This window comes from Cupressus sempervirens, chromosome 3, assembly GCF_028749045.1.
Source record: "Cupressus sempervirens isolate cs-2001-9-10 chromosome 3, ASM2874904v1, whole genome shotgun sequence".
In the NCBI taxonomy this organism is placed as follows: Eukaryota; Viridiplantae; Streptophyta; class Pinopsida; order Cupressales; family Cupressaceae; genus Cupressus; species Cupressus sempervirens.
In genome coordinates, this window is record NC_143120.1 from 193,561,000 (window position 1) to 193,584,929 (window position 23,930).

Genomic DNA, 23,930 nt, shown 5'->3' on the forward strand with positions numbered 1-23,930 from the left:
AAGAATAGAAAATTGGCATTATCTTTGGTTGATTATATGGAGAATGTATTGCAACATTTCTCTATGGAGAATGCTAAAGCTGTCAGTACACCTTTACCTAGTCATTTGAAGTTGACTGAGGATATGTGTCCCAAGACACAAGAAGAGGAGGACAAGATGTCTAAGATACCCTATGTTTCAGCTGTAGGAAGCTTAATGTATGCTATAGTATGTACTAGGCTACATATTGCACATGCAATGGGAGTCATTAGTAGGTATATGAGTAATCTAGGGCTTGAGCATTGGAATGCAGTTAAATGGGTTCTCAAATATTTAAGAGGAACAACCAGTAAGTGTCAATATTTTGGGAGCTCTACTACTAATTTATAGGGCTATGTTGACTCAAATTTGGTAGGGGATATTGACACCAGGTGGACTACTAGGTAAAGTATTTACTATTGGTGGGGCAGTAGTGAGCTGGGTTTCTCGATTATAGTAGGTTAATGCTTTATCCACTATAGAGGTAGAGTATGTTGTTGCTAAAAAGGTAGCCAAGGAGATGATATGGCTCAAGTTCTTCATGGAAAAATTGGGACACCCATAGATGGATAATTATTTATTCACAGATAGCCAGAGTGTCATTCATCTTGTAAAGAATTAAGCTCTACATTCAAAGACAAAACACATATAGTTGCAATACCATTTCATTTGGTTAGTTCTAGATTATGGACAATTAAAGTTGGAGAAGATACATACAAATGATAATCTAGTAGCTATGTTTACAAAGGTAGTGACAAGGGAGAAGCTGAACTCCTCTTCAACTTTTTTTGGTCTTCCAGACTAAAAAAATGAAAAGAACAACAAAATCTAGGATGGCATAATATTCCAGTGGGAGCTAGAGGTTTAGTAGTGCTATGATCATTCTCCAAGTGGGAGATTGTTGTGATGTGGAGCCTAATTAGACTTAGAGGTTTACTCGGTGCAATTTCCCTCTAGATTATTTCTATAGAGCCCCGAGAAAGGGTCAAGGGGCAGTGCCCCGAGTGCGCTCCCTATCATAGTATAGGGTGGGGTCGAGGGGCAACGCCCCCACAAAGATTTTTAAGGGCAGCACCCCCAAAGCCAAAAATGACCTAATATTGTAAAAGATGTCGGATACTATTTTTCTATTATTATAGCCCTAATTTTGTAAGCAAAAAAAAGCTTGTATAAAAAGGCTCAAGGTTAGGGATTTTCATAAAAATTGGCTCTTTCTATGGTATTGAGCTATAAGGGATTACATATTGTAATTAGGTTGTAATCACTGGGTAATAACAATATTGGACTTGTTGTTGCTATGTGTAGCCCAAGGATTGGGTAAACCACATTAAATCTTGGTGTCTTATGTTCTCTTTTATGCAATCTACTATTTTCTGGTACTAGTTATATTTGCATGTAACTATTATTTATGTCTTAGGTTAATCCTAACAAGAATGAGAGAAACAAAACTAACCATCTAAACCATAGTAGTAAATGAAAAGCGTGCAGAAAGAAACATCACAATGCACATAAACAACTAAACTATTGTGTGGTTCCTCCCAATTGTAATATCATCATGAGACCTTGAAGGCCCTAGCCATCCCTAACACATAACATCCCAAACTACCAACTAGATAGTTAGAGTTGTCTTATGAGGATGTCACTACTACATCATAATAACATCATAAGATTAAGAAGATCTAACATGCTAATCCAATAAATCAATAGATATTCCAACTAAGAGTGAATTGCATCATCTAACCATATGCCAGCATCATAATAAAGGAATGAATCAAATAAACTAACATCATCTAAATATGATATCTGAGCATTCCAATGAAAGCACAAATCACAAGGAAACATACTCCAAAACTTTGAAATACCAAGTGAAACATCTAACATCAATCACACTAGAAAATAGATCATCTTTGTACATTGGTCACTAGTAGTGCTGAAGGTAGCTACACCTCCCAACCACATGAAACTTGTAGGTCCAATCCTACCATGCTGATGAAGATAATGATCAAACCAAAAAAACACATAAAGAAAATGTCTATGGCTAACACTCATGCTAGAAAGTAAAGAGGACTACAACCAAGATTATGAGACAATGCAAGTATAACAAGTCCTAGTCAAACACTCTATGGGTCAACTATGTAGGGACATGATGAAGGGTGAGTCGCTTGGCATCAAGTAGCCCAAGCTAGAATTAGGTGTGAAACAAATCCCTCAAGAAACCATCACACCAATGTGGAACAAATCCCTCAGGAAACCATCACACCCACCTAGAAAAAATCCCTTAGGAAACCATCATGTCATGCCTTCAGAGACACTATTAAGGCATACACTTATCAAAATTAAGTTTTATTACCCATGCTCATCACACGATGAGTGCCCATAGGCAATGGATATTCCCAATCCAACCCCAATGAAAATAACTCCACCAAATGTAACCAGGAGTTTGAGCCTCACAAGCTCCCAAAAAATGCACGTACACATGCTCATGTGTGGATGCACCAACAACATGAAGATCATAAAAATAAGGGTTGGATAAGAGCATACACAAAATAACACTCAACTGAATACAAGCTTAGGAGTACGGATATGATACACATCCTAATGCAACATAAAAGTACAACAATGGTTGGAATGAAATCCTATGGATAATCCAAATCCATGACCAATACCATGCTAAGAAAGCTTAAGAAAATTGAGTGGCACACAAGTCGAGGTGAAAACCTCAAAAACCAATGTTGACAAAAATCAACAAAAATAAAACCCATTCAGCCCATGGATGAATAAGCCACAAAAATCCAATAAAAAATAGGTTTAAACACCATATGCAAAAATGACTAGCATAATGGTGTGAAACCTCAAACCCTCATCCCAAAATTTTGGGAAATGTTCTTACACGTCCAACTGGGCAGAACGAGAAATTAAAAAAATAGAGGGGATCAATAGTTCTCAACCTCCTAACATACAACTACTAGAAGTATAAGCTGAAATGAAGATGAAACAATAAAATAGGAGACTCGACAACAAAATAAAAATCCCATGAAAGTGGTTGAGAATCATGAAAAACCAAGGTCTCCTTGAGCTGGATCCAACAAGACCAATCTCATGACGAACCCACACCTATAGCTCCTATAGCAAGCAGAAACACAATCCCACAAAAGAGGATTTGGAAATTTGCTCTCAAATTCTATTTTTCAAAAGTGAGAAGTAAGGAATAAAATACCTTTTTGGATACTTATTCACTTTTCAAGTAAATAATGGATTAGGGAAAATAGCCAAGTCACCTAGTTAGACCCTAATTCAACCCAAATGAAAATAGTCTAATCCAAGTAATTGGAATTCATCGATGACAAATCTATTAGAAATTATAATTAAATAAAATAAAGCTTAAAATTTCCTTAAACAAAAATCATAGAATTCCTTAATAACTTTTGTGACAAATGCAAACCTCTAAATGCACAAACTTGCTCATGGGTCTAATCACATAATGAAAATGACTTTGGATTTAATCAAATCACCAAAGGGTTGAATTTAAACAATTTAAATAGGATATGTTGACCATACATAAATGACATTGGTTAAATATGAGTTCACTAACTCCATGTACCACTTGCAGGGATATAAATCATGCACACTAAAACACACGATCAAGTGAAATTGCATATAAAAACATAGTCGAAGCAATAAATACATTAAATAACCTAATTTAACTATTTACTTAATTATATTAAAATAATCCATTTACATCACTCACGTTCGCATAAAGCTACAAAAAGCAAGAATGAAGTAAATAACCATAGCATTAAATCCAACACATAAACGTAATTAGAGGATATGTCCAAATAATGGATAACTAGATATCATCATAAAACATACTATCATCTCATAAAGGCATCATCATGTAGATATGATCAACTAAAAAGCATAGTAATCTAACATCGATGATACTAGAAATCAAAGTATGACATTTGACCATCGGGACATCTCAAATGTAAAAATAGCATGAGTAAAAAGTATCTCTCAGATCAAAATATAACAAGGTACATACTACAAACATGAGAGACACTACATCCTCCCCCACTAGGCATAGGCTTTCTCCTAGAAGCCTGCAAAATGATAGGGTTACAAATCTCCCAATCATGTAACATCTTCCCAAGTAGCAAAAGTTTCATCACTCAGGTCTATAGGACCCTTACTAGCTCTATGCCCCAAATCTTGAGGGTCACCCTGACAGCCACCAACAACTATAAAAGATCTAAGGGATCTAACTAAACCCCCTAATATGGTTCAGACCTTATCACACCTATGCTTAGTTCTAATGATGCCTTATAAGGACACCCTACTGCCCTATGACAAATTTGACCACAAGAGAAGCATGCACTGCCACCATAACTATAACAATAACTATTCCCTCCCTGAGTTGTACTAGGTTGCAGGACACTCCCCTTGCTAGAGTCTTGCTATCCATACTAAGATGGGTAACTCTGTCATGTTTGATAACCTCAATGATCCCCTTGCTCCTTTCCCATAGTACCTGAGCCTTGACCACCTTGCTGGTCACTTTGGAACTCTTGCTACAAATGGTTCTTTTATTGAACTGATAGAACCCACCTTTCAAAGGTGTTGATTGGGTCCAAGGTAAGGGTCCACCTAAACTTGTAGGTCATGCAATCTGACCCTAAAAACCCAAACTACTGCTAAACCCTTTTGCCATATTTCTTTTTGCAATCCTTGCTTTCTTAGTAGCAAAAACAAGTGTCCTAGGTTGATGCATCTAAACATCTCCAATGATGAGCCCTTTAGACTCTAGAAAAAATGTTGAGTAAGGAGTACCTCATCATGGTTATAGCATGAGTACTTCCTAAGCTCAAAAAACCCAATCTCATATTGATCCATTGACATGTTCCCTTGTTTAATATCATGGAACTCATCAGCTCAAGCCTCCTTGAATTAAGGGGATAAGAACCTATCTCTGAATCTCTCCTCAAAGATCTCCTAGGTGAGATCTTCTATATTAATCTAGAGCTTTTTCCTCAATGTTCCACCAAATAGATGCGTGGTCTCTCAGTTGCATGACAACACAATGGTCTCTCAAGTTGGTTGCATGCAGGTACATGGAAAAGAAATGTTCCATGTCCAATATCCAAGTCTCATCCCTGAGGCCACATCCCTTACCATCATAATATGGAAATTTAGAATGCTTAAGGGATTTCATCATGTCCATGTGGATGGAATCCTCACCATTGTGGTCTTGACCTCTCTGATGGTACCCTTTGCCACTAGGTGGTGTGCAAGAATGTCCACACTCAAGTCCCTCTTCCTCTCTATGATATGACAATGAGAATATCCATGGTGAGATCCCTCTTCCTAACCATGGTCATGTTGGTGTTCCTCTACATGAGGTCCCAATTGAGAAATTATCTTTTGTAGAAAAGGCATCAGTGCCCCAATTCCACCTTGATCATTGTTACCCTATTCTCCCCCACCTTCATGATGTTCCTCCTAATGGTTTTCTTCTTCATGGTTATTCTATCAGTTACTACCCTGACCACCAAGTCTATGTGCAAGAGGCATCACTAAGGGAGCAAGAAGATAAGGGTTAGAGTAATACGTAAAAACCATAAGAGTCACAAGAATAAACCATGTCAAGATATCAAAATAAACAAACAAACAACATAGTGGAAGCATAAAATAGAGATCCCAATATTGCAACATGGGCTCTGATACCAAATGTAATGCTCCACCTGGAGATCCTTGGAACAAGTATAAATAAAAGTGAAGATATATATATATATATATATATAATATTTATTTAAACAAGTATGGATGCACACAAAAATCAACATATAAAGATCACAATTGGAGACTAAACAAAAATCTAAACACCAACAATCTACGAGTGCCACTACTGACCAAAAACAACAATGCTACAGAAGTCATAAAATGCATTTGAATGTAAAATATCCCAAATTTGAAAGGTCCAATAGTAGGGTTGAAGAACTCCATAGAGGGTATCCCAATCACCTCTCAAAATCTTTTGATCAAGTCAAAAATTTCCCACTGATTTCTCGAGCAGGTTCTCTCATAGGCCCATGCAATATTTCCATATAGCCTAAGAAATATTTAACCAATATTGTACAACATTTCTCATATTGTCATGTGATACTTTTAGGTTTTGGGTGATAGAGTTGACTAAGGTCATTCGATACTCTTCTAATATCATATGATGGAACTCCAATGGGTGTGCCATACTTTCCAGTATTGTACGATAGAATTACTTAAGGTGTGCGATATGTTCTAGTATTGTATGGTGGATCTCTTAAGAGTGTGTGATACTTCACCAGTATCACCAATGCTAAAGCATTGTCACCCAAGAATGCAAGGAAACATTCCAATGAACAATTTGAGGGATAAAATAGAGATAAAACTTCCATACTGGGGAGTACTAGATCCAAAAATTGAGGCTTGGACACTCGAACACAAGAAAGAATAACATAAATAAAACTAACCATCTAAACCATAGCAATAAATGAAAAGCATGTAGAAAGAAACATCGCAATGTACATAAAAAACTAAACTCTTATGTGGTTGCTCCCATAATAGCATCATGAGACCTTGAAGGCCCTAGCCATCCCTCACTCGTAACATCCCAAACTATCGACTAGATAGTTGGAGCTATCTTATGAGGGTGTCACTACTACATCGTAATCACATCATCAGAACAAGAAGATCTATGATGTTAATCCAATAAAGCAATAGATATTCCAACTGAAAGTGAATCACATCATCTAACCATATGCTAACATCATAATAAAAGAATGCATCAAATAAAATAACATCATCTAAACATGATATCCAAGCATTCCAATTAAAGCATACATCATAAGGAAACATACTCTTGAGACCCAAAATACCAAGAGAAATATCTAGCATTGGTCGCACTGAAAAATAGATCATCTCTATACACTAGTCCCAAGCAGTGGTGAAGGTAGCTATTCCTTCCAACCACATGTCCCTTGTAGGTTTACTCCCACCATGTTGATGGAGATATTGATCCAACCAAAAACATGCATAAAGTAAATGTCCATGACTAACAGTCATGCCAGATAGTAAAGAGAATTGCAACTAAGATTTTGAGATAATACAAGTACAACAGGTTCTAGTCAGACACTCTATGAGTCAACTATGTAAGGGACTAGATGGAGCGTAAGTTGCTTGGCATCAAGTAGCCCAAGATAGAATAAGGTGTGAAATGAATCCCTCATGAAACCATCACAGTAGTGTAGAATGGATCCCTTACGAAACCATCATGTAGTGCCTTTGAAGACACCGTACAAACAATCACTTATCTGAATTAAGTTTTATTACCCATGCACATCACATGATGAGTGCCCGTAGGAAATGCACCCAACCTCAATGAACATAACTCCACCAAATGAAATCTAGAGTTCAGGCCTTGCAAACATCTGGAAATGCATGTGTGTGGGTACACCAACAACACAAAGATCATCAAAATAAGGGTTGGATGAGAATACAAGCAAAATAACACTCAAGAAAATACAAGCTAGGGGATATGGATGTGGAACACATCCTAATGAAACATAAAAGTGCAACAGTGGCAAGAATGACATCCTATAGATAATCCACATCCATGACCAATACCATGCCAATAAAACCTAAGAAAATTGGGTGGCATGCAAATCAAGGTAAAAATTTCAAAAAAACCAATGATGACAAAAATCAACAAAAAATAAAACCCATCACCCCAAGGATGAATAAGCCACAAAAATCCAATAAAAAATGGATTTGAATATCATATGCAAAAACAACTAGCATAACAGTATGAAACCCCAAACCCTCATCCCAAAAATTGGGAAAATGTTCATACCTGACCAACCAAATAGAACTAGCAATAGGAAATGGAGGGGAATACTAGTTCTCAACCTCCTAACATATAGCTACAAGAAATGGAAGCTAAAACAAAGTTGAAACAATAAAAAAGGAGAACCCTACCTACCTGCCAAAAGGGGTGAAATGGAAAACTGAACAACAAAATAAAAATCCCATGGAAGTTGTCAAGAATCAAGACAAACCAAGGTCTCCCCGAGTTAGATCCAATGAGACCAATCTCACAACGAACCCACACCTATAGCTCCGACAACGAATAGAAACACAATCCTATAGAAGAGGATTTGGCTATTTGCTCTCAAATTATATTTTTCCAAAAGTGAGAAGTGAGGAATAAAATTCCTTTTTGGATACTTATTCACTTTTCAAGTGAATAATGGATTAGGGAAAATAACCAAGTTACCTAGTTAGACCTGAATTCAACTCAAATGAAAATAGACTATTCTAAGTAACTGGAATTCATCTACAAAAAAGTTTCCAAAAATTAAAATTAAATTAAATAAAGCCTAAAAATCCCTTAAACCAAAAAACACAAAATTGCTTAATAACTTTCATGACAAATGAAAACCTCTAAATGCACAAACACACTCACGGGTCTAACCACATAAAGAAAATGCGTCCAAATTTAATCATATCACTGGAGGGTTTAATTTAAACAATTTAAATAGGATACGTTGACCATATAGGGATGAAATTGGTTAAATATGAACAACTGAATCACTAACTCCATGTGCCATTGGTAGGGATATAAATCCTGCACACTAAAATATATGATCAAGTGTAATTGCATATAAAAACATAGCTGAAGCAATAAATGCACTAAATAGCCTAATTTAACCATTTATTTAATTGTACTAAAATAGTTCATTTACATTGTTCACATTCACATAAAGCATCACAAAGAAAGGATGAAGTAAATAACCATAGCATTAAATCCAACACATAAATGTAATCAGAGGATATGTCCAAATATCGGATAACCAAGTATCATCATAAAACATTATATCATCTCAAAAATACATCATCATGCAGATATGATCAACTAAACAACATAGTAATCTAACATCTATGATACTGAAAATCAAAGTATAAAATCGTCGAGTCATCTCAAATGTAAAAATAACATGAGTAACAAGTATCTCTCAAATCAAAATATAACAAGGTACATACTGAAAAGACAAGAGGCACTATATAGTGAACTGATATACATACATAGATGCACATATGTATACAATAATCATAATTAGTTATCATTAAATCTGACCAAAGATATTATATATCAACAAAAGATACATGTTTAGAAGGGAAAAAAAAGAACATTTAGATAGGCACCTCTTCTCCCCTTGAAGAAAATCACAGAGCAAGGGCACAAAGATCACAAGGGCATGACATAGCAATGAAATACAATGATCACAAGGGAATGACAAAAAAATCCTAGATCTCCACTTATCTCCACCAACGTTTAGAGCTCTCCACCCTCGTTGGAAGGTCACCCCCTTTTTCACACTCAACTCTCCACAATCGATCAAAACAAATGGGGAATGATTAATGTTGTGTTGTGTTTTGTTTTTTTATTTATTTATAATCCATTATCCACAAGATCTCTTTGTATATATATATTTATACATACATAGACACACACACATATGTGTGTGTGTGTGTGTGTGTATGTATATATGCACATATATACATATATATGTATATACATACATACATACATGAAAATAACGATGCACTTTCTAAGAGTTTACAATTGTTCAACAAAATTAATGTTTAACTAGAAAATGCACCTGAAGAACCACTAGCTCAGAAGTAGGAACATGGTGTTGAAACAATATAGAAAGTTCTTGACATGAGAGGTCTGCAAGTGACCATGTTGACCAATCTTGAAAACTTGAATGGTAAATGAAAGCTATCAATAATCAAACACCTATGCTAGAGTTACATCAAAATGTGAAGTTGATTTTAGATATGGTGGAGGTAGATATTTAGAAGTTTTCTTATCAAAATCTAAGGCATGAGAGAGAAGGAGAAGGAGTGGATTTAGAAAGAGGTTGCACGAAAGAAACAAAAATTGGACAACATAGAGGATATTATGGGAGCCACTAGATAGAATCAAGGAAAGTGTTGTGGTAGGTATTATGACATTGGAATCACTTGTTAGTGTCTTTGAGAATTTACAATCCAAATATCGGGAGGACTACAAGTTGTACAATTTGTCATGTATTGCATCTGCATTTTTGTAGAAGAGTGTTTCAAGTATTGACACAATCTCCCTACAATGAACCCAAGTATCAAATTCTTATAAGAGTGTTTCAAGGTTGGGAACCATTTCAACATCCTTTGCATGGTTTAGAGATAATGTCATTGTGGCAAAGTCTTGTACAAGGGAATGAGTCTCATGATTATGGCATTTACATAGAAGAAGAACTTGCTTCTTCAACTCCTTACAATCAACTCTTCCCTAAAGTTATTCTCCCAGCGGTGAGAATAGTTGCTTCCTTATCACAGCTGATAAGTGGTAAATAGTAAGATATTTCAAAAGTATTTGATGGTATATTTGCTTCAATTGTAGGTCTATATTCAATGTTGTAAAGGTTTATACTATATTTTGAATCATTTAACCAATCTTTGAGTATCTCTTCACATCTATGAGAATTAGTAAACACAAATCAGTTCTACTGCCAAGAAATTTAGGCTAATCTAGGCTACTATTGATAAAATAATAATGTTTGATTATTAAGATGCATACATTATTCAAATATTATTTTGAACAATGTTTACATTATCATTGATCACTCACATGTTTGCAAACAAAATTTAAGCATTTCTACAAATTATTTAACAAAATGTTTGAATATTGATTCATTGAGAAGTTTAATCATAGACATAATTTGGCCAAGATTCCCACGAGGGCCTTACAATGGTAAAACTCACAATTATTACATAGCCAAATTTAACAAGTCTATAAAAAAATGATTTATCTCTTCCTATTAATAAAATTTCAACCACAATAAGATAGTGGTCACCTGAGAATGCAATTGATTGTTCAATATTCTCTAAGATGGAATCATCTCAGCTAGTGCATCCACCAAGGGGAAAAATCTTGTAGTGGTCATTTTGAGGTCATAAAATAAAAAATAGTTGTCTTTCTTTTATGGCTGTTATAATAGATTTCGGTGGAAGGTAGTTGGGTTACAAAAATGAAGTTATTGGAAATTTTGAAAAGTAATAAATGCTCCTCTTAATGGTGATCAATTAACAAATTTGGGTAGAAAAGGAAATAGCGAATTGACTCTATTTAACTAGTTTGCAATTAGAATCCATTAAATTTTCTTATGGTGCTCTCTTTTGAGTTGGAAGAATTGGACTCACATTTGGGTAAAGTAGACCAATTTGATTCGAGACTTCTAAATTGGGTTCTAGAACCTTTAATGCCCACTTTGGTTCAACAAAGTTTTTTCGAACATTTGTACAAAGATGTTAAACTTGCAATTGCTTCATATGTCACAGTGAGATTATATGAATGAGTAATCTTGTAGAATCTTATAAGAATGACATACAAATGAAGGTTCTACAACTAATTATAGAGAGCCTACATGGGTTGCGTGATGTCAAATCCCCCACCTTTGGTCTTACTCAAAGGGAGAGTGTAGAGGAGTCTTCCAACGATGAGAATGTGCTTTAAAATGATGGCATGGTAGCAATCTTGATTGTGTATGTAAATTACTCAAACAAAAATGTGGAGGGTGATGATGATATCTACAACACTTGTGAAAGGTATAAGTCATGTTTTCTTTATAGAAGCTCACTTATGCATGATGGTGATTTATATGATCACACAAAGAAGGAATTTGATGATGTTGGTGTTTTGAATGAACAATTTAAAATACATTTCAAAATGACAATGTTACCTTAAAGAACTATTTGAAAGCTAGTGATGATATGGTTGTTGCATCCTTTGTACATTATGATGACACTCACAAGATCATTCAAGATATATTCAGGATGGTTCAAATTGAGAGGAGACAACAGTGCATGGAATGGAATTTTTATTTTGCAAAGATCCAGGTGGTCAAAGTGGCTCTTGTATTAATGACACTTAGATTTATTTGAGTTTACTTTTAGATAGGGATCAAATTTTAAAAAAATTCTGAAGTATATGCTAATAAAGTGAAGGAAAATGAGGATAAGATTAACAATCCAATCAAGGAGCTTGACAATGCACATGAGGCATGGGAGAATACACAGATTCAAGAAGAAAAAAATTAGACATTAATTCTTAATCAATTTAGGGAGAAATAGGATAGAGGAAGGATTGAGTTTTTTATGAAAGTAGTTAAGAAACTTGGCAACATATTACATACTAATGACTTGGATAAATTCCCCAAAAGACCAAGTAAAAAATGTTTGGATTGGCTGGAACTTCAACATGAGCCAAATAACATTCAATTGGTTGAAAATTTCTTGTTTGAGGTGGATTCTGATTGGACTTTTGATAATCCACTAATTACTATAATTACTATAATTTATTCATGTTAATCTTAATCTAGATTGATGATTTTGTAGTTTGCACACAACTAATTAAACTCTTCTAACAGAAGGTTTCTAAATCTCCTCCTTGACACCTACAAATAATTTTCACTACAAAACACATGCATGATAATGGCATTGCCTAATCTCAAGACAAAATGTACTAAAACATAGTGATTTTTTTTCAATTTTTTGTTTTTTTGGACTACAAACTGTGTAGATCATGAAGATCATATTTTGAAATTTTAGAAAAAATCATGAAATTTTAGAAAAAATCATGATATTTTCATTTTTAAATTTTTTTGTCAATAATACTTAAAATGAGAAGGTAAAAATAAATGAATTGTAAAGAAGAAGGATTATATTTCATTGTTGAAGCATATTGAACTATGATCGTCTCAATATTTCAGAGAGCATGTCATTTTCCCTGATCAAAATTAAGGCTAACTGCACAACTAATTACCAAAATGGAAGTCCAACTACTACAATGTAGGTTGAAAAAATAAATACAAAAAAAGAACTTAGGAGGGGTGGCCCTACACATCTAAACATACACTTTAGTGGAGATTTTTCAGACATACCTATGTATTCCTACAACCAAAGTGGCAATCAATGTCCTACCATACATTTGTTGAAAAATTCCTACATCAAATATATAATTTTACCTAAATTGTATAAGAAAACAATTGAACATTGAAAAAAATGAATGCTCGATATCCATGTACTTATCCATAAGTGATATCCTTTTTATAATAGCATACATGTGAATTGGAGGATTTGCCAAATTTATGTGAATATAGTATCCATAAAAGAGGGGATCGACTATAATAAGAATTTTGCTTCAGTATCCATGTACTTATCCATAAGGGATATCCTTTCTATAATAGCATACATGTGGAGTGGAGGATTTTCCAAATTTATGTGAATACAATATTCCTCAATAGAGTGAATGAGAAATGAATTTACATGAATATTGTATTCACATAAATTTGGCAAATCCTCTAGTCCACATGTATGCTATTATACAAAGGATATCCCTTATGGATAAGTACATGGATACTGAAGCAAAACAATTTACGGAATGATATTTACAACACTTGTGAAAGGTATAAGTCATGTTTTCTTTATAGAAGCTCACTTATGCATGATGGTGATTTAGATGATCAAACAAAGAAGAAATTTGAGAATGTTGGTGTTTTCAATGAACAATTTAAAATACATTTCAAAATGACAATGTCACCTTAAAGAACCATTTGAAAGCTAGTGATGATATGGTTGTTGCATCCTTTGTACATTATGATGACACTCACAAGATCATTCAAGATATATTCAATATGGTTCAAATTGAGAGGAGACAAAAGTACATGCAATGAAATTTTTATTTTGCAAAGATCCAGGTGGTCAAAATGGCTCTTGTATTAGTGACATTCAGATTTATTTGAGTTTACTTTTGGAAAGGGATCAAATTTTTAAAAAATTCTTAAGTATATGCTAATAAAGTGAAGGGAAATTAGGATAAGATTAACAATCCCATTGAGGAGCTTGAAAATGCACATGAGGCATGGGAGAATACAGAGATTCAAGAAGAAAAACATTAGATGTTAATTATTAATCAATTTAGGGAGAAAGAGTATAGGGGAAGGATTGAGTTTTTTTATGAAAGTAATTAAGAAACTTGGCAACATATAACAAACTTATGACTTGGATAAATTCCCCAAAAAACCAAGTAAAAAGTGTTTGGATTGGCTGGACCTTCAACATGAGCCAGATAACATTCAATTGGTTGAAAATTTCTTGTTTGAGGTGGATTTTGATTGGACATTTAATTATCCACTCTTTGAAGACACACTTTGTCAGAGGTTCCTTTCTACTTCTTGAGTTGTACATATTCTAATTATTATTGTGAAAATCAAACATCTCTTCATGATGAAAGTCAGGTTCTTGGCTAAATGGGAATGAGATTTCTTCATTGCTTGGTTGTTCTACCTGTGTGCTCTTTGCAAAATCATAGGATTCTAATAGCATAGAATTAAATTGCATAGGGGGAACATTGTTGTTTACTTGTGAATTTTGAGTCATTTCTTGATTTCCATCATAGAATGAACCATCATTGTTGGATGCATTTTGACCATTGTCATATTGATTGATATATGTATACTGAACATTATTGTTCTTATTGTCTGTAGGGATACTTCCATTATTAGGATGAGTGTTCCATTGTCGATTTTGTCTTTGGAAGCCATTATTACAGTTAGGAGGATTGAAGTTGTTCCCTCCATTATTGTTTCCTGTATTATTGTTTCCACTATTGTTGTTCCCACTGAAGTTCTTGTTATAATTTTGGCCATAATTGTTGTCTTAGGGGCCACTGTTTTTCCTTCGAAAACTATTGTTTTTTCCCTGTGACAAACTTAGATGAGTCAGCTCATTGTTCATTTGTGACATAGTCTTTTTCATTTGACCAAATTCATAAATAAAGCTATTATCTACTTCTGTGGGAACTGTTGCCTTCTATTCAAAGAAAGTAGCTTTTGGAGGTACATACCCTAGATATGTTAGAGTGAGGTTTTACAGAGCAGGTGCCTATTGTAATAGAACTGGATTCATAGGCATGAATTGGCTAGGCATCGTAAGTACTCTGATAGGGTATGTTGGCATTGCCATGACAACTTGGGCTGGAAGCATCAACCCTCCTCCATTATGATTGGCTTTCTTAGTAAAAGTTATTGCTTTTGCAAAGACTTTTTCCAAAGTATCGATATTTTTTGTAGGAAGTATTCTCAGAAAGATAGCAATAAGAGGGTCCATAGAATTTAGATAAATCTGAATAGCTACTTTAACTAGTACAATATATGGTGTTTATAGTTTGTGATACACCATATGAAAGTGATGATTGAAGCTCAAAACCGTCTCATCTGGGTCCCCTTTGATTGATATAAATTGTTGATGTATCACTGCTAGGTTGATAAAAGTTTTGAATTGTTCTAAGAACAATTTTTTGAAGGTATCCCAATCTCCAATACATCCAAGTGGAAAATTAACATACCAATTGAAGGCAACTTCCCCCAAAGAGTAAGGGAATAAATGAAGGACCACATCATCATTGGCAATCTATTTTTAGTTGCAAATTTCTTTAAATACTTTTCTGTGGTCTTCGGTAGTTCATGTTTATCCATAAATGAACCCTGGGAAAAACTTCTCTGGAGTCTTAGGGAGGTCATGGAGTGCACCTCTCAAGTTGATTGGTGAGTCTACAACATTTGTGAAAAAGGCCATTAGAGGATTTGGTGGACCCAAGGGTGGTTTTTGTGGAGGTGGAGTTGAAGAAGATGATGATATGTTGAAGGGAAGTGGTTAATTGAATTTGAGGTATTCCTTTGTCACTATGAGGCTTGTAGAATTGGCTAAACTTGAGAAACTCTTGTGTACTTAGGCAAGATCTCAAAGCTCGCTAAAAAGGGGATTTTGGATCAAGATCCTCTAGTTTGCATCAATTCTAGAAAAAGTGCACCTCTGCAGAAGCACACTTTCTCACAAATAAGGTGCAACTCAAAATTTAGTGCAACAGCCCACTTGAATTTTCAAAAAAACTCAGAATTTTTTTTTAAACTTGTAAAAAGTGTAGAATTTTGAAACTTTTGTAGACTTTCCTTGTATTTCAAAAATCAAAATGGCGGTCCTCCTTCTAGTGCCACTTATGTTTAGCTGTCATTGTGCATGATGCTAAATGGTAGGAATTCTTTCAGACTCCTCTCTTGAAAAGTCAATATTGTGAATCAACTCCAAGGTTTTGGGTGATCTTAAAACCTACTAGAATCCGCTCAGTTGAAGATAATTTTTTTTTTCACGAGGAGGCCTTTGTTGGTTCGAATTATTTCAGATTAGATGTAGAATATGTTCACTGCTTCAAAATAAACACGCAAAAGAACTATGTCTTTGTATTTTTCTATTTTTCGATGAATGCAATCTAACAATGCAACTAATATGAATTCCTAAATTAACAAGGGGTTAGTAAAGGAAATAACATGAAAGTAAAATCCTAATGGACATAAGCTAAAAAAACAACATGTTTGCGAGTTAAGCCTTCAAAGGAATCGGTGGGTAACCAATGAAAGTAGGAGCAACGCTTCCTTAATTCCACCAATGCAATAATCGATGGGAATTTAGCAACCATAAGATGTTTTGAAATTTGTAAAACCATAACAAAAACCGGAATTAAAAGATCACACAACTAGAAATAATGCAATAAACTTTTGACTCAATCACAATTCCATGAACATACATTCACAAAAAATATGACACATTTAAGCAAGAATTATTACACTCCAAATGCAAGCACCAAAAGTATAATATTATTGCAAAGTAATGATGGCCCTAATTACATATTACATTCTCATATTTTATAAGAAATCATCTCCTCAATTTTTGTTGAGAGTGAGAGATATATTCATGCAATCATATGCTTTTATTTTAATAAAACAAACTAATTTGTGCAAACTAACAATCTAACTGGTGCTTAGTAGTACTCCATCCATTTTATATTCATTAATTGGGTGCATGAGCCTTTACATGTCATAAAATAAAGAAATTATGAGAAAATAAGAAGAAGAAAGTCTTCAATCAACGTGGAAGTGTCTGGAAGTGTCAAAAATAGAAGCTAATCCTTCACTGGGCGTCTGTCAAAGTTAAACTGCTATCAGAATGCATTTTTGATGTATGGAAAGCTCTAATTTTGGAACTAGTAGTTAACTATTGACACACCTCTGGAAAAGTGCACCTCAAAAGAAGTGTATCAGCCCACTTGCACACCTCTAACTTCTTCAAAATTCTTCTAACACTTTGTAATCAAAAAGTGCACCAATGCACCTCAAAGGTCCAAAATTTTATTGAGTGTCAAAAATGAAATTCCAGCTTCTGGGTTTTGTCCCCCTTTATACTAGAGCTATGTCTAGATGCTTTCCCTTGAATTTCTCAATAATATTCATGATTTTTGTTGTATTAAATAAATCTAAAGCATTATACTTGTCCTTGACCTTCTGCCTATAGTTGTCTACCTCAATACGGGTCTCAGCAAAATCCCCGAGCTTAGTATCCAACTCTAGCAAGCCTTCTTCTATCCTGAATGTTTGCTAAATATATTCATCACTAGAAACCTCATTAAAAATATTTCTAAATTTTTGCACTACTACCTCGACTAGTATCAATTTTTCCTGTGCATCATCTTCAAAAATGTCGAGACATGCATCACTATAATGATTCTCTACTTCCAAAATCTGCTCTCACTCTTGGTCTTTGAGCCGATGGATCTCCGCATGTAATGACTCCATTACTTTATTGCTATCCACTATCTTTTCTATCCAATCATCAATTAAATCTAGTTCCTCTGCAGTATATATATATATATATATATATATATATACATGAGCATTCTATATCTCTGGCCTTTTATTGCCTATAATACCTATAAATCCTTTCCCCATGCATGTACCTCATCCTTAATACTGAAATCTTGTTACAAAATTGCTACCGTTTTATCCACATTTTCCTACATAGCATGAATTAGCTTCAAATTTCCTTGGATGATCATAATGCCTTTCTCCTCCAAACTTTCCCACCATTGCTAACAGGCATTCAAAAATAGATCTAATCATACAACCCCCTTATCTCTTCTTTCGAGTGTAGCATTCAGAGTCTCCTCGGGGTGTTCAGGATCCAAGGGACCAAAAAAATCGGCTAAATATCCCTTTAGGATTTCATTGTTCTTTCAAAGTGTTATTAATTATGCCCCTTCCTATTCTAAACTTTTGAATACCTCCTTCATCCCCAATGTGACCATCAACTTGGTCGTATCCAATGTAGGCTTTCTAAAAATAGCCTCTCTGATTTGGTAATCATGTGAATCCAAATCTTCTATTTCCAAATCAAGATAGCCACTTGTGCAAATAAATCCTAATTCTGGTCATTGTTGATGAAAGTTAATGCCCTTGCCTCTTTTGATGAGGATTCAAGTTTTATTAGAACCTCAATTAGTTCTATCATGTCTTCCTCATTGACATTAGATTGTTGCTTCTTGTTTCTTATCATTTCTCTTCGCAACCATCTTGGGATCTGTTCCACCGAAGGCCTACCTCTTGAGGATGAAGGAGTTTTCTCTGCTACCCCTTTCCCTTATCGCTCCTTTCTAGGGTTTTCTCCCTCTATGAAGGTTCTCCCTCTACAGTCTTTGTTTTAGTGGAGCCTACAGTTCTTACCTCTATTTTCGAGGAGGCTTGCTAAGGATATTTGACCATTTATCCTTCTCTAGACACTTCATTGGTTGATACTTGTTGTAGCTCTTCCTCTTGTTCCTTTCGCACTTTTTCTTCCTTGGTGCTTGGTGCTAGAGGAGTAGTAGCGCCTTTATCCACAACTATGACTTGCAATGGGGATGAAGGAGTTATCTCAGGACCCTGTGACTCTGGGGGCATTTGAGTCCAATCTTCATGTTGGAGTTCATTTGTTGATGTATCCCTGATCTTATCTCCCACCAATTTAATACCTATGGGCATGAAATCAAAATCTAACATCTTAAAGATATCAATGTCCTCTACATCCTACTTATTAAACCATTGTTACATTTCATCCTCTAATGTGGTCATCTACAAAGGTTCTTCTAGAATTGGTGGCGACGTAGCAGTTGAACTTCTTCTCCTTTCTTATTTTGTGGCTCTTTCTAGCTAGGTTCTCCTATTCAAAGGTACATTGTCCTCATCATCTCCTTCTTCCTCTTCTTTAGGAATAGGTTCCAAAACATATGGGAAAGGAACTACCCTCCTTATCACCCTTTGCCTTATCTTGATTGGAGTCTTGACCTTTCTTCCTTTCTTAAGTGAAGAAGGGGATGCTTTTTCTGTTTATTGAGGTGGAGAAACCTCTTGAATCTCAACTTTTGTCTCTGTTTGGCTGGGTGCAGCAGCTGGTGACAATTGTGGGTCATCTTGAACTTGTGGTGCCACTAGTAAATTTAGGCTTAAATTTCGATGCAAAAAGGTCAAAATTTTGACAATAGTAGGTCGATAAGGCGACCAAGCTTGCCGTTGGTCTTTTTTGGTCAATTTTTTGCCACATACATTCCGCGTCAAATTTTTGACTACATAAAGGTCAACTTACCGACACAAATTTCATCGCTTTCCCTGGTCCAAGCTGAAGTGATATCACCTCATTTGCCAGTAGTGCTCATCAAAATTTTGATGTAAACCTTCATAGTAGTGCATCAAAATTGTGACGAATCCAATTTACATTTCTCCTCCGATGGCATACACGCAATGCCAAAGTGGACCGGTTTTGCGTCAAAATTTTGACCAAAATATTGCATTTTGGTCAAAATTGAGACAAAAGCGCTTTACATTTTTTCATCTGTGCCATACTAGCAATGCCAAAGCGAGCTAGTTTTGCATCAAAATTTTGACCAAAATATTGCATTTATGTCAAAATTGAGACCAAGATATGTAGAAATTTCGACGAGCTATCCCATTTATTGTAAAAGCTTCGCTCTCATAGGAGCCTTCTAAACTACACAAAACTTGATTCTAAAGCATAATTTCTTGGTGCATGAGAGTCAGGGTATTGTGCACATTTCTACCTCCACACCATTGTTTTGTTTGTCACATGATTTATTTCATACAAAACAATGGGAAGGAGGAAGAAATGTGCACAATATCTTGAGTCCTTACCGAGCAATTATGCTTTAAAACTCAAATTTTGTGCAGTTTAAAAGGCTCCTATGAGAGCAAAGCCTTTGCAATAATTGGCACAACACGTCTAAATTTTGGTTCCTGCAGGGAAGAATAAAATAAGGAAAGAATTATTTATCAGGAATGAAAGCCAATAATTTCATCTATTTTTCAAACGGATAAATGTGACAAAAGAAACTTACTGTCCCAATCACATCATCATAAGAGCGCATATATAACTATAACTGTGTCTAAAACCAACATAATTTACAAATATCCATAATTCAAATATTATCCTTTGATGTTTTCTTTAATGCAAAGTTTTAAGTCAACTATGTTATCGCCTTGGATGTAATACCAAACTGTCATTAGGCTAAAGACTGCAGCAAGATTTACGATTTACAAATGCAAGGAGAACTACCCAACCAAAGTAGAAAATGACATGAAAAGTTAACAATCTATCAATTAACAATCTAGATGAAATATTTCTAGCAATTGAACTGTACATTATAGAAACAAAAAATTGCCTTAAAATTGACACCTCACCAGTTGTTCATTTGCATCCATAATGGCTTCACAAAAGTTGAAAGCTTACGATTTGTCAAGAACACAAAAGGCACTCGTAGTTCAGCTGCATCAATAAAACTAAAGTAATTCAATTGCACGGTGAGGGCAAGAGACTGTCAATATCGATTGTGGAGTTGCAGATAGGTAAGCGATAAACATAAAAAGGTAGTAAAAGATTTTAATAGCAATTGTGACCCTAACAATTTTTCTCAGTAGTTTTGGGTCATTAAATTGGATAGAAAATTGATAGTAAAATGTGAAAGAGAACACACATAATGTCACATCAAAATAATTTTGCATCCTACATATGAGTATGCATCAAAATTGAATTTTTACCTCCTCAATCTATTTGTATCAATAAAGAAATAAGGCATTTTTGTAATACAAAATTCTTGAACCCTATTCGACTGTAATCTTTCAAACTTGCAAAATAAAACAAAAGCCATAAGAACTAAAATAAAAGGATTTATTTCTAACAAACAATCACATATGCTTTGTATATACCTTAGGACATGATACAAGCTATTTCACAAGCAACACTAAACATTCCAAATTTTTTCTTGTTTACTAGAGTGATGATAAACTATATGCCAAGTAGAAATAGTGCAACATAATAGATGATTAGTATCTAGAATTTTTAATACTAAAAATTATAAAGAATGTAATACTCACAAGTGTCGCTGCCTAAGAGAAGCAACCCAAGTTTATCATGATCTCTATAGCATTCATTGCATTGGGAATATCCTACTTATTTGCAAATGCCAGTAACACTGCATCTCATAGTTCATCTTGCAAGAACAAGAAACTTAAATGATAAAAAAAAATTCTACAGATAACATGAAAATAATTGTTAAAAGAATGAGGCCAATTTTACACATAATAACCAAAGTTGCCACCCATGAGAAAGACATGAAATCTTCTTTATCCATTTCCCAATTGTGTTTATACAATTCTAAAAATTCACTTTGATAGTTCTGACTAATTATTGTTGGAAGGATTTTATTTGCTTCATCAAACGAGTGTATATTGTAGTCTTGGCTTCTTGTATGTTTCAAGATAGTATCATTACTCATCTAGTATTATTCAATCTGAAAGGATGATATTGACATGTTGTTTTTCTATAACAGCCAAAACAAGGGGTTGTTAACCTTTACACAAACAAGGGATGAAAGCATAAACATAGGGCATCAACAACACAACAAAATAAACCTTTTCCTATGCACTTGGAAAAAAGTCTAAGCAACGCTATTGTTAGGATTGTAACAAAGGAAAACCCACTATAACCTGTCAACAAGGCCTAAGATTGATTATTTAAGAGTCAGCATTATCAGTAGAATTTTGTTCAAAATAGAAGTGGGAGCAGTAACTTCAACAACATAGGCCACAAGGCTAGCTGGCATCACACCTGAAATACGGTCTAACATCCAAAATTGTGACAAGAATGGAAGCGATAGAAGTCTAGCTCAGACCAACAGCATGAGAAGCATCAATATAATCAAAAAAAGTTTCTTCTTCATTAGAAAACAATTCCTCAAAAAGAAAATCTAAAACAGAATCAGAAGCTCTAATTACAAATGGTCATTTTCCACGGCCCTCCATCAAGTGACAGCACCTAGCCAACACAAAATGGCAATCATTAGGCATGTATCTTATAGAGATGCAATCTCTACAACAAAATGGAAAACCCTCATATTCAATGCTTCACCCGTGGCCTCTCATCAACCATGATTGAAGTGGAGAGATCTCTATTTCAACTAGAATACAAACATGGAATAGCCCAAAATTGTACTAGATCCATCCAATTTTAGGAACTAGCAAAGGGAATTTCCAATGGCCTTGGGCAAAATAACTCACAAAAGTGAAATGAAGATGAGGAAGGAAAACCCAAACATAACTCACATAGGTATAGCTCAATGTCACCAAACATTAGGGACTTCAAAGAATTAGTCACCCAACGGTGTAAATCTTAGAGGCACTAGAGACTCTAAGAATTTATAGACCATACTTCAGCACTGATAAAAGTTAATGTTATCACCACAAAATAGGACAAACATTGCATAAGACTTGACGGCCCAAGCATAGCTCCTTCAACCAAAATTTGACAGACAATTATCTAGAGCATTCAGCAGGTCGAGAACCACCAAAAAGAGGAAATATCCTAGCACCTAGAAGCCTAGCTTAGTGCTACACCAAGAGAGTCAAACCCCAACAAAAACCATCCAATGGATCTCTTCTGATAAGGTGTGTTATGAGTATATTAAGTTCCCCTGTTTCTCCAAATTGGAAAACATCATGAATTTTGAGTTCAAATCTATGTTATGTAATACTGCTTTACTCATGTTTAGAGACCCTTACAATATATTCAGAGATAATTATTATATCTACTCTATAATAAATGGCAGTGTAATAGCATACTAGCATCAGAGTTCATAACCCACATCAAAAGTGATTAGTTACACAAGAAGAAGCATTGAACATGGGACATGAGAAACAAATTCAGATTGATTTGTCCTCTATTATTAGAGGATCATAGTAAGGCACAACACAAATTCTCAAATATAAATAATAGTCAACTATCATTTTACTTAGATCCCTATGAAAATGTAGCACTGAAATACAATATACATTGGAGTTAGGAATTTGGTTGACAACCAAAATCAATTGAATTGAAATAAGAAACTTCACCAAAGAATCAACTAAATATGTAATTTTAAGCATATTTTGCTACTCAAAATGTTACGAATTCTTCCTTCTTGACCTTAAACTCGTGACATTTTCTAGTTTTACAAGGGGAAACATGATCTCTCCAATTGTTAGTTGTAAATGGCTTCCACCTTAGGCACATAGAGTCTTTGAACTAGATAGATAAAATACACAACCATGCTGAAGACCATGGAAATAGAGGATAACATGGAAAATACCAAATAACAAGTTGGATGATGATGAAGACTATAGTGAAGGTAGAAGATCCCAAACATCATCAATTAATACTAAACTACCAAATGGAGTATACAAACTTGAAAAGATAAGACACACCTTACAACTAAATGAAACTCTAGAAGCTACCATTAAATGGCATGACATTGAATCATTACCAATAAATGAATACAACATAGAGAATTAGCTACTAGATATGGTATTTCTATTCATTTTTCAAATGAAAGAGTCCATTAGGTATGCAACCACGACTAAGAAAAG